Below are 11,601 nucleotides of genomic sequence, written 5' to 3'. Positions count from 1 at the left end.
TGGCTTTTACCATTCTGCTAGGTGTGGTCTGATGACTGCACTCAGCTAGCACTCAGCTCCCCTCCCCTCCTTGAGGGACCTTACACTTCTATTCAATTATCACACAAGCAAACATCAGTGCTTAACTCTTTGCAGGGTCCTGAGTGGGGCACTAGTGATAGAGACGAATCAGACCCAGCCCCAAGCTACCCCATCTGCTACTGTTTTCCCTCCATCAGTAACACCTGTCTCAACCTTCCTCCCCTGGCCAAATCTTACTAATCCTTCAAGATCTATCACAGAACATTTACCTCCTTGAGCATCTTTCTCTGATGCCCCCAGGTTGACTCAGGGCACTCCCACACTGGTTTAGGTGTCTCTTGGAGACCCCCTGCCCCTGGTACAGACCTCTGTACCCCTCACCATGGATTGTATGCGTCCACTTCGGGGGTCCCGACAGCCTAGACTGTGAGTTCCTTGAAGGCAGGGACTTGGACTCATCTCCAACCACAGAGGCTGGCACCAGCTGGTGTAACCCAGGGACAACCAGTGTGTGTGTGTGTGTGTGTGTGTGTGTGTGTGTCTGTATAGCCAAAGGTCACTCTGAGAATACTCGTCAAGTAATTATTATTCACAGTGATTATTTACTTTATGCACTTGGTAATTTGAAATAAATTATCATGTTAAGTAAAAAACTTTTAAAGCATTGATGTGTTGACCTGATCCTAATAAAGTATGGAGCCGACAGTCCCTTAGATGGCCTCTTTCCTCAGGCTTCTGGACCCTCTTTCCACCTGGCATGTGGTACACGGCCTCTGTCTCATTCCTGCAGGGACTTGAGTCTCACCGAGGGGACAACTGACAACGCTGTAAGGCAGGGCTTTTAAAAGATTTGAAGGAGCTCCAGGCATGGCAGCTGGGGTGCAGAGAGAGTAAAGAATTTCTGAAATTATGAAAATAGCTTAGAGACTCCCTAAAACCTTGGATCAGAGGTTCTGCCCCTCGCTGCCCCATAAGAGCTACCCTATGCTTTGCAATCACTATGCTTATTTCAAAGCCAATTGTAATTTTTGCTCAGCTCCTCAGACTGGCATGTTAGCGGTTTAAGCCGTTGTAGCAGGTGGGGACTAAACCTAACCATCCTCACCCAACTAAACCAAGGTAGTTTTGCTTTGACCTCTTTTACATTTCAGCAGGTATGTGTGGTGGGAACATTTCTTCCCCACTCCCAATGTTTCCTTCTGTAAGGCGGAAGCGTAATCCTTCTGGCCTCTCCTGCACTGCCCTCTCCTCCATGTGGGAGGAGGGGTTTATCTAAGGGTAAATTGGGAGCCAGAACCAGAGATGCTTGGTGGAGCCCCGCCTCTCTCCTCCCCCGAGACCTGCCTCCAGCAGAGAGCCAGGGCCCCAGTCTGCTCTTAGCCAGAGTCGGGGGGGGGGGGGGGGCCTGCCCAGACTGGGACAGCCAGGGCTCTTCCAGTTGTCTCACTGGCTACTGGATCTACTTCCTGAGTGGTTGCAAACCTGAGTAGCAAGGAGAGGAATGTTATTAGTTGACACCACGCCCCCAACTTAGGATTTCACGGGGTTGGCCAAAAAGTTCGTTCGTGTTTTTCCGTAAGCTGTTATGGAAAAACCGAAATGAACTTTTTGGCCAACCCAATAGTTAATTTGAAGCAAGGGTTTTCTACAGCAAAAAAGTTGCAAGCGCAGGGGTTTAAAGAAGCTCATCTCAGAGTCTTTGCATTTAACCCAAAGAAATGACACTCCAGAGGCAGCGGGCAGTTCTGGGAAAAGTATGGGCTCTGGGGTCAGACATACTTAGAAGGAGTTTGGGAGGGATTTTGTAGGAAGGGATGCTGAAGCAGGCGTGTCTTGATCCGTGTGACTGGAATGTGGGGTGGGGTGGTGGCAGAAGTTGACATTGGACATGAATGCCATGGTAAAGGCATGACTGTATCCCCTACGTTAGTGTTTCTTCCCCTGTGACCCCAGAACGTACTTCCCTAGGAGGCTAACAGGTGCTCTGTGTATAAGGGGTTCCATAGTGGAATTAGTTTGAGAAAGCCTCACAGGAGAGATGACAGAGATTCTCACACCCCTGGAGTGCTCTGCCCCGTCTCTCCTTCCACACCTCCTTCCAGCAGAGCACGGACCTCACCTGAAATATTTTTAAGTGAATAAAATTATATTAAAATGCTCCAACAAGAATTCCTGCAGGGGGAAAAAAGATCTGTTTCACTTGATTTACTCCAGAATTTCCTAAACTTATTGGACCATTTAGCCATGTTTCATGGATTCGCCCTTCCTCCTGACACAGTTTGGGAGATGGTGGACGCCAAAGCCACAGAGACCAGTAATTGCTTTTAAGGGGTGGGGTGAGAGGCACCTCCCACCTGCCTTCTGGCAAGTTCCCTCTGGCTCCAGTGTGAAAAGACGGACCAGGAGGGAACAGCCCCTAATCAAGGCCGCAGACAGCTAGGCCCACTCCTCTGCTCATTCCACGCAGAAAAGGACTTACTTGCTTTTCCTCTTGGGGCAGCTGAGCCCACTGAGCGGCCAGCATCTTCGTGATTTCCGTGAAAGGCAGACCTGGGTGCCTGGCCCTCAGGGGGCTCCTCTGCTCATTGAGGAATATCACGTACCTGCACCAGGAACGGAACAAACACAACAGCTCTGAGCTACCGGCTGGAGGGGAGGCCGCAGGGCCTGCTGCAGCCACTTCCACTTTCAGGTTTTCATAAAAATAAACAGTCATGGGTTTGCCCATATTTTTCAATCTAACCAGTGAAATGGAGGTTAATGGAAAAGGGGAAAATATTTGAATGGCTGGCTTATCCAGAGACTGATGGAAGACCTAAGGGGGCCCCCCCCAATGGGAGGGGCATGAAGACTGAGTGGGAAACTCACTCAACCCACCTGAGCCTCAGTTTTCCCCTCTGTGTAATGGATATAACACTGCTCATGAGGTTGTTGTGCAGCCCAAATGCTCCAGGTACAGGCCCTCTAACCCTCCCGATCAGGTTCGGGTTGAGGGAGAGGGAGAGAGGCTGTGGGCATTGGGGTGAGACAAACCAGTCTTTGGAACAAAAGCCACGTCCACAGGAATTACAGGGAAACTGAGAAAAGACCTTCACCCTTAGAAATGTGCGGACCCTGAGGATAAAAGAGAAAAGCGCACAAGCTTCCAGAGGAGCAAAGTGACCCTCAGAGCAGTGGGAAGTGACTGGCCTGGGGCCTCTCTTCTGCAGCCTCCGATGGCAGGGGACAAGGGACGGACGGTCTCAGTGCACCTGGTTGGGGGGGGGGGCGTTTTGAGCCTTGATGAAGGTTAACTAGCTCGCCTGAGGCCATGAAGCATCCACATCTGCAAGCCTGAAAGGGAAACCAGACCTGCTGGCCTCACAGCCACCCCCTTTCCTGTCTGTGAGCCAAGCCCAGCTCTCCTTTGGGCATCAGAACCTTATTCTAGCTTAAAGAACTAAACAACCCTCCCTCACTCCCTGGGGGGTGAGGCCCCATAACGATCAAGGGCCCTGAAAAACAGATAAAGGCTGAGATGGGATAAGAGGCCATCCAGGCCTGGCACACAGCAGAGGCCACATGGTGAGCCCAAAATGTTACCTGGACATCCGTCAGGTAATCTCCCCATCTTACCCTGTCCTAGGAGCGCGGGGAACAGGAGGCTCCCTCGGGGGTTTCCTTTTCTTGCCTTTAGGCCAGCCCCCTTTCCTTTTCTGAAAGAGTAATACACAGAGGAGAACCTCAGGATTGTCAACAATGATTTACCATATTCGAACCACAGCCTACAATACGGCAACATACTAAAGTGTCCTCGTCACACTTTACCCACGCGGCCTCTGACCTCCTGGCAGCTCTGCGGCGTAGCAATAATCGTGCCCTGAAGATGAGAGAACCGAGGCTTGGAGGACGTCATCACTGCCCTGGTGTCCCCAGAAGGTGGGGGAGCCGGAGACATTCCCTCCCATTGTGTTATGACTGCATGCGGACATTGGGCGCAATCAAGAGAGCAACATGAGGTTTCAGTAACTCGGTTCACAGCGGGTGGGGCCCGGCGTCAGCACTGGGGACAGGGCGTAAACATCTGAGCTTGCCTGGTGCTCAGCCTGGGTTCCCATCTCAGCTCTGCCACTTACCTGTTATGCGGCCTCAGGTAAATTAGTAACATCCCCGTGCCTCCGTTTCCCCACTTGTAAAATGGGGATCATAAAAGTCTGAACCTTGTGGGTTGCAGTGAGGATTAAATGTGGAAATATTCATGTATTTCTTAGAACAGAGCCAGGCACCTAGTAAGTGCTCACTAAACGCAGGCCGCCACAATCGAATGCAGACCCCTCCTGTGGCAGCCAGCTCTCGGCAGGGAGACCCAAGCTGCCCCTCTCTCTTCCCTTCACTGCGTTTCTTGGTTCATCAACAGTGCCTGTGCCCTTGCTGCCACTGAGGCCCTGTGCCACGTTCGGAGGCTAGAGGGCTGAGTAAGACGCAGACCTGGCCCTCAAGCAGCCCAGTCTGATGCAGGAGGTCTGATGCATGTAAATAATGGCAACAATTCATTACAGGGATAACAGTTACAGAACGACAGCCTGGACACCCTTCCATTCACGTCTCAGTTTCAAATTTTCCTAAACCAAACACACATACACACGCCACTAATGGTGGAGAGTAATCAAAATGTGGCCTTAAAAACCTCTGTTTCAGCTGTTTCAGCTTTCCAGTTTTCAAAACTCCCTCCCAGACATGCCCATTGTGGCCTTTCCAGGGCCAGGAGACACAAAGTTGGTCAGTGGCCCAGCAGGCTGGCTGGGTGAGGATCTGGCGCTGCCACAGCCAGGCCACACGTGCTGGGGACCAAAGGACGGAGGAGGTCAGGGCAGCAGCTGGCATGGGCACTTGAGGAACCGGAGGGTAGAGCTCGGGCCAGGCAGAGGCAAAGAGCCAGGCTAGTAGCCACGTGTGTGAGAGAGAGATTGCTGCAGAGCACCTAGCAAGGTGCCGGGCAGGCTGTAGGTGCATGACAGAAATGACACTCAGAAATGACAAGAAATGACACTCTCCCTTCTTCACTTCCTTGCTGATCCCTGGAGTCTGAAAGTGAAGGACAAGCCTTTCAGAACCCTGGAGAGCTCCCGGGTCCTGCGGTCAGCTCTGATTCCGTGTAAGAAAAACTGAAACCATTTCTACAGTCCAGGTCACTGGGAGCTTTCCAACACACATGTTCCTGAATTTGAGTCTCACATTCCCCACCAGAAGCAAATATTTCAATCATCCCACGCCACAGGAAGACACTCAGAAAGATGAAGGACTTGGCCACTTGGCGGCCTCTGTTAGAGCCGTGCCTTCCGAGGGAGACCCCACAGCTGCCTGGAGGCACGTGGGATGTGGACCGGCTCACCCAGCCCTGCCTCACAGTAGCCACCTCCTGTCTGCCTGCTCAGCTCCTCTGCCGTAGCACACGGGGGAAGTTGTTTGTTTGTTTCTAATTGGAGGAAACACTTTCATTTATTGGTATTTATTGTACTTCTCTATATTTTAGTTTCATAAGTCAAAACTAAAAATAAAAATGCTTATCATTTTACTGCCATCTTTGGTCCTTTGTCTCAGGTTCTTTATTAAAAGAAAATCCTTCCTGAGTGTTTTCTTCGTTTGCCTGGAAACCATAGTTACAGAGACAAAGGCACTTGGGAAGGCTGCAGGGATACTTTTCTCTGAAGCTTTTTGTTCTCGCTGAATTTCTCACACAAGATTTATACCAAATTGACTCTGCCCTAAATAGAGCCACGTACACAGTGAGCTGATCATTAGCACAAGGTGTTACTACATGGAGAGCATTTCCCACACACTCAACTACATTAGTTTAAAAGGAAAAGCAGAAGTAGAACATGATTGAGCAAGGAAAGACTGATTACAAAAAAGTGCAGTCAGCAGGAGAGCAGAAAATCAGTGGATTGGCAAAATTCAAGGGGAAAAGATCCATTTCAATTGGATTCTTGACCAGCACAGAACTTTCATGTTCAGACTGTAACAGACAGTGAATTTTGGATATTTGGTTTTATACACAGAATTTTCTTTTACAAAGAAAATGTCCATTGGGAGTCAGCAGGGTGTAGCAGAAGGTATGAGGGGCTTGAGTGACAGATATGGGCTCACTCCCTGGCTCTGACACACTCTAAGTCTGAGCCCCCCTTACCTCTGCAGCTCCTAACTGTGACACAACAAAAGGCAGCACTGGGGTGGGTTTGTAGAGGGCCAGAACAGTCCCAGCACATAGCAAGGCTCAATGCATGTATGTTCCTTCTCTTTATTGATAAGGTAAAAAAAAACTCAAGAACATACCAATGAACAGGATTCTACAAGGCAACTGAGCAGATCTCAAGGAGAAAAATATTTCAGTTTACACAACTAATCACGTCAATCATTTGGGAACCAGATCAAAGCTCAGATGATGATTATAATCATGGTTGGGAAAAGGATCTTGGCCCCAGTGGTTTTACAATCAACTCCCCCAGCAAAGTCCAGGTCCTGGTTATTTTCTCACTTAGCCACACTGTGCACTCCACTCCACTCCTCACCAGCTGCTTTCCCTGCACAGAGGATGAATGGGGGTCATCTCCCAGGTGAGAATGGCTCACCTCACCCCAGAACCTTCACCAGAAACCCCACGTTTCCTGGAGTAGTTAGGCTCAGGAGCCAAGCTCTTTGAGATCGAATCCTGCTCTGCCATTTACTGTGTGACCCTGGGCAAGTTCCTTGACTTCTCCGTGCCTCACAGGGTTGAGAGGGTTTGAAGAGACAATGCCCAGGAGTGCCAGCCTAGAGCTCGGAGCACAGAACACACTAAACATGCGGGTGTTATCACTCGTGTTACGATGCCAACGCAGCACGTGAGGCCCTCTGTGCCTGCCCTGGACCGCACTTGCCTTTGGCTCCTCTGAGCCCTGCTCCTTCGGGTCCCCCGGTTCAGGCAGCACAATGTGCTGAGTGGGCAGAGACACCAGGTCCCGGCAGCGCGTCTGGATCACGGAGCTCCCAGGTAGTAGGCTGCCTGTCCCATTTGGAGATGGGAGAAGGAATTCTATGGGCACTAAAACAGCAAGAAACGGCCGCATAAGGTCAGAGACATTGAAATCACCACCACCCCTAGAGTCAGTCCATCCAACACAGGCACTCTGCGATATGCCATTTGTGTTTTCAAATGCCCACAAGTGACAGCAAATGCCTAAAACCTGAGTTGGTGGTCATTTCTCCGGGGCACAGATGGTAAGGACAGGGGAGGTGCCACACAGAAACAAGTCACTCCCTGTGAGCAGGACAACCGAGCTGGCCCTCAGGTCCTGCTCTGTTGGACCTGCCTCACGGACCCTTGCCCAGGGGAGCATCATGGTTAGAAGTGTGGGCTCTGGACCCAGACTGTTGGGGTTCAGCCCCCAGGTCCCATGAGTCAGCTTCACGCCAGCAGCAACTCACTTCACCTGCCGGGACCGTGGCTTCCTCTTCACAATGTTAGGGCAAACTCCAGACCAACTTCACGGAGTTGTTGAAACGCCTATTCACACCCTAGGTATTTACAGGATGCCTGCTATATGCTGGGCACGGCAGACAACAGCACATAGAACAGACAGATATCCAGTCCCCCTGGAGTTTACATTCTGAGGGTGGGGGATTAAACTAAAACGTGTAGGGTCCTCAGAGCAGCACACAGCCCTCAGTAGGTTCTCAGTAATGTCACTGTTATTTTAGTGACATTTTAAATTGGTGCGTTTACAGAAAACTATCCTTTGAGAATGTCAAGAATGTTATCTGCGGTCAAGTTATCCCCTGATCCCCTGTGAAGTAGGCAGGATGGTAATTATGATCCCATTTTACAGATGGGAGAGAGGTGGGAATGGGACACTACATAGCTCAGATCTATTAGATGTATGCACGACCTACACACACACACACACACACACACACACACACACACAACCTGTTTGTAGATGGAGAAACTGAGGTGCCTGGAAGCAAAGTGATTCCAGAGAGAAGCCTAGAATCACACAGGTGGGAAAAGTCAAGTGAGATCTTGAACCCAGGTCTCCTAGTTGCCAGCCCAGAGGTCTGTCCTCCTCCTCCAACCTGCACCCCCTATGGTTTCTCGTGCGGAGGGGAAGGTAATAACTTTCAAGTGACCATGCTCAAGAGTGACCCCATCAGTATCCCATTAAGTACTACTTAACAACCACAATGCAGGCCCCCTGCCAAACAGCTCCAGACGCTGACTTGTCTTAGAGTGAGGAAAGACAGGAAGGAATCCACTGACTTCCCCCTCAGCTTCCTGGGAAGGGGAAGTGTGGCAAATAATGAGGACAAAGCCCAGCATTCTGGAATTTTCTTTGGCTTGTATCCACATGGCCAAGCCTGGTCCAGGCCTTGTAATCCATCACTAGGACTGTTCTTGTTTTTTTAAATGGTATTTCTGTTTTGAATAATAACTCGTGGGTATGGCTCAGAAATGGGGGGGGGGTACCCACGGGTGATGGTAAAGGGTAGACAGTGCCCCTCCCTGGTCCTCCAGCACCGAGTCCCCTCCCTGGAGGCTACCGGTTAGGGGGCTCTTCACATGCCCTTCCAGAGCTAGTCTGTTCATTTACAAACACTTCTGTCCCCCACACAATGGCAAACTAGTTGCACTGCACTAAATTTACTTCTTTCATTTACTATGTCTTTGAGTTCTTTCTGCACCAGTCCATTTACAGCTGCTGCATTTTCTGGTGAATGGGCCACAGAGCAGTTAGCGGCCCCTAGTAACAGATGCAGGTTACTCCTGGTCTTGCACACATAGCATTTCATGCATGCAGTGGGCTCTCTAGAAATCCGGTTGCTGGGTCAAAGGGCATGTGTGTTTGTAATTTAGATGGACCCTGGCTGGCACATACCCCTCCACAGGCTGGACCCACTTCACGCCCACCAGCAGCGTAGGACCTGGCTTCCTCCTGAGGATCCCTGTCTCTGGGTCCACAGGTGAAAATCTCACCACCTCCCTCTCTGCTCATATCACCCTATGGCTCCCCCTGACATCGGCATGGAGTCCAGGCCCCCTAGTCTGGTATCTGAAGCTCCAGGAGGCTGGGCCCTAATGACTCATCCAGCTGCACGCTCATCCAACTGATATAACTGACTCCAAAAGGTGGTGATGAAAATGTATGATAATCAGACCCTTTATGCATATTATCCCGTTTAATCTTCAGCATGACTCTGATTACCATGGCAATACCCACAGATGGAGAAAGAAGTTCAGAGAGGTCAGTGACCTTCCCAAGTGTCCACAGCATGGCAGGGCAGATGGGGCCCTCCACACTGGCTTGCCTACTCTTCCCATCTCCCCAGCCATCTCACCAACAAGCAGAAATCCTCTCCCACCTAGTACAGCCCGACTTCTGATGTCCTGATCCCACTGAGCGCAGCCCCAAATCTCCCCTGCCTTGCCTTCACCCTTTTCCAAGGATCCAGGAACAGCAGGAAGGAACCCATTTGGAGGACAGCTCCCAGTCGATTCATTCATTCAGTGGACAGACATTAGGACCAGTGCCAGGCCGCAGGCAGCGGCTGCAGAAACAGCAGTGGCTGACAATGCAGACTGCAGGGAGCTCTAGGTCAATACCAAGTCCTAGTTCCTTGGAGGGCAAAAGCCATGGTGATTACTTTGCCTAATGCTGAGACTGTGGAATAGTCTATGACTTGCTCAGGCTCTTCAATCCAGAGACAAGTGGTGCCTGCCCTGGGGCACTGGCCTCCCCACTTACTGGACAGTGCAGTGGTCACCCCTATTCCTCAGCCAAAACGTCTGGCCTCAGAGCCAGCTCTGCCACCTATTAGGCACATCATCTCTCGTTCCTCAGTTTTCTCAACTGTAAGATGGGACTACTAAGAGGTGGCATGGTTATTACAGCGCCTGGCTCCCAGATAGCAGGCTATAGCCAAGAACTGGTGGTATTCTAACGTCGTCAGAGTCTGCGTTGGAACGTGAGAATACAGTCTTCAGAGTTCAACTTTAGGCTCGAATGTCACCTGCCCGCAGGTGACAGAAACATATCAGCCAGGAGCAAATTACGGGATTTTCACTAAATTATCATACAAGGTCGGGAAACGGGATTTTCTGCATAAAGGGAAGGTTCTGGACAGAGACCTGAATCTTTCCAGCGTCAGTTTCAACATTTGCACGGTAGACGCTGAAGCTCTGACACCCACCGACCTGGGCTCGAATCCTGGTTACTCCCCTAACGACCCGAGGGGCTCGTTCAAGTCACTGAAAGCCCTCTGTTTCTCACTGTGGAGCACAGTCCCCGCCCCCAGGTCGCCAGGGCGTTACACGGGACAGGTGAGTACAGGTTCTTTGAGCCGAGCGCGCGGCCCGACCGCCGCACAACGCAACAGCTCTCCTGACCAGAGTCGCCCGCTGACGCGCACGCGTCCGCCCCCAGCAGCGACTGGTGACCGTGGCGGCGGGCCGGGACCGCAGGCCGGTTCCGGAGCCAGGGCCGCCCCTGCTTCAGCACTGGCGGCCGCGGACGGCGCCGGACCCGCTCTCGGGCGGCTCAGGGGCGGGGAGGAGGTCACCAGAGCGCGGACGGGGGCGGCGGGGGAACAGACGGGCACCTGCGCCGAGGGTCGCGCGGGGAACGGACCGGCCCGGCGCAGGCCCCAGTCACGTGCCAGGGCCTGGGCACCGCCCCGGGCATCCACACCCGCGCCGCGGGGCTGGGCTGCACCGGGACGCGCCCACCCCGTCCCGGGGACGACCCCCCCACACACACACTCCCGGGGAGCGGGGCGCGCGCGACAGAGGGGAGGGGCCGCAAGTCCAGCCACTGACCCGCAGCCTGGCCGCTGTCCCGCTGCATGTCGCCCGCCCGCCGGGGCCACCACCCCGCGCCTGCGGCTCCGGGCTCGGCCCACCCGGTGCGCCAGCCCAGCGCCTGCCGCTCCGCCCCGCGCCCTCGGCTCCGTTTCCGCCCCGCCCCGCACGCCGTGGGCGGGCGGGCTCTCTGGAGCCGTCGTTCCCCGCGCTGCTGCCCGTCCCAGGGGCGCGGGCTTTGTCCGCCTTGGACAGCGTCTGGCCGCTGAGACGTGGGCAGGCGCGTGGGTCGAGAGTCCCAGCCGCGCGGGGGAGCTCCGGGCTCCAGGCTTTCGGAGTAACCGGGGTCTGGGCGGGGCCAGAGCGGGAGGGGCGGAAGACAGGGCAGCCCCGCCCCGCGCCCGAAACCCTGCTTTGGAGCTGCGGGTCCCTCCACCCGCCCCTTCAGTTACGTAAGTGCCCCTATTTAAACGTCTCAGTATTTTCAAGGCACACAAGAATGCATAATACATTAGCACTGTGGCGAAATTAGAAAATCCAGAGCAGCCAGCCCCTCTCGCGGAATCCAGCACCTCGAAGCCAACCACCTGTAAACCCATTGGAGGGCCTCCTTTACGTTAAAAAAATTTTCAAAATACACTTTCAAAGATAATTCTAAACATTTAGAGATAGCCACGAGCTCCACCCGCCTTCCAGTGGCAACACTTCTACGTTTGCATATCTCCTTCCGGTTTGTGGCAGGTGACCCGAAGGCAGTCATGGGCTCCACA

Source organism: Balaenoptera ricei, chromosome 5 (assembly GCF_028023285.1).
Source record: "Balaenoptera ricei isolate mBalRic1 chromosome 5, mBalRic1.hap2, whole genome shotgun sequence".
Classification (NCBI taxonomy): domain Eukaryota; kingdom Metazoa; phylum Chordata; class Mammalia; order Artiodactyla; family Balaenopteridae; genus Balaenoptera; species Balaenoptera ricei.
Note: the sequence above shows the minus strand (reverse complement) of the source record.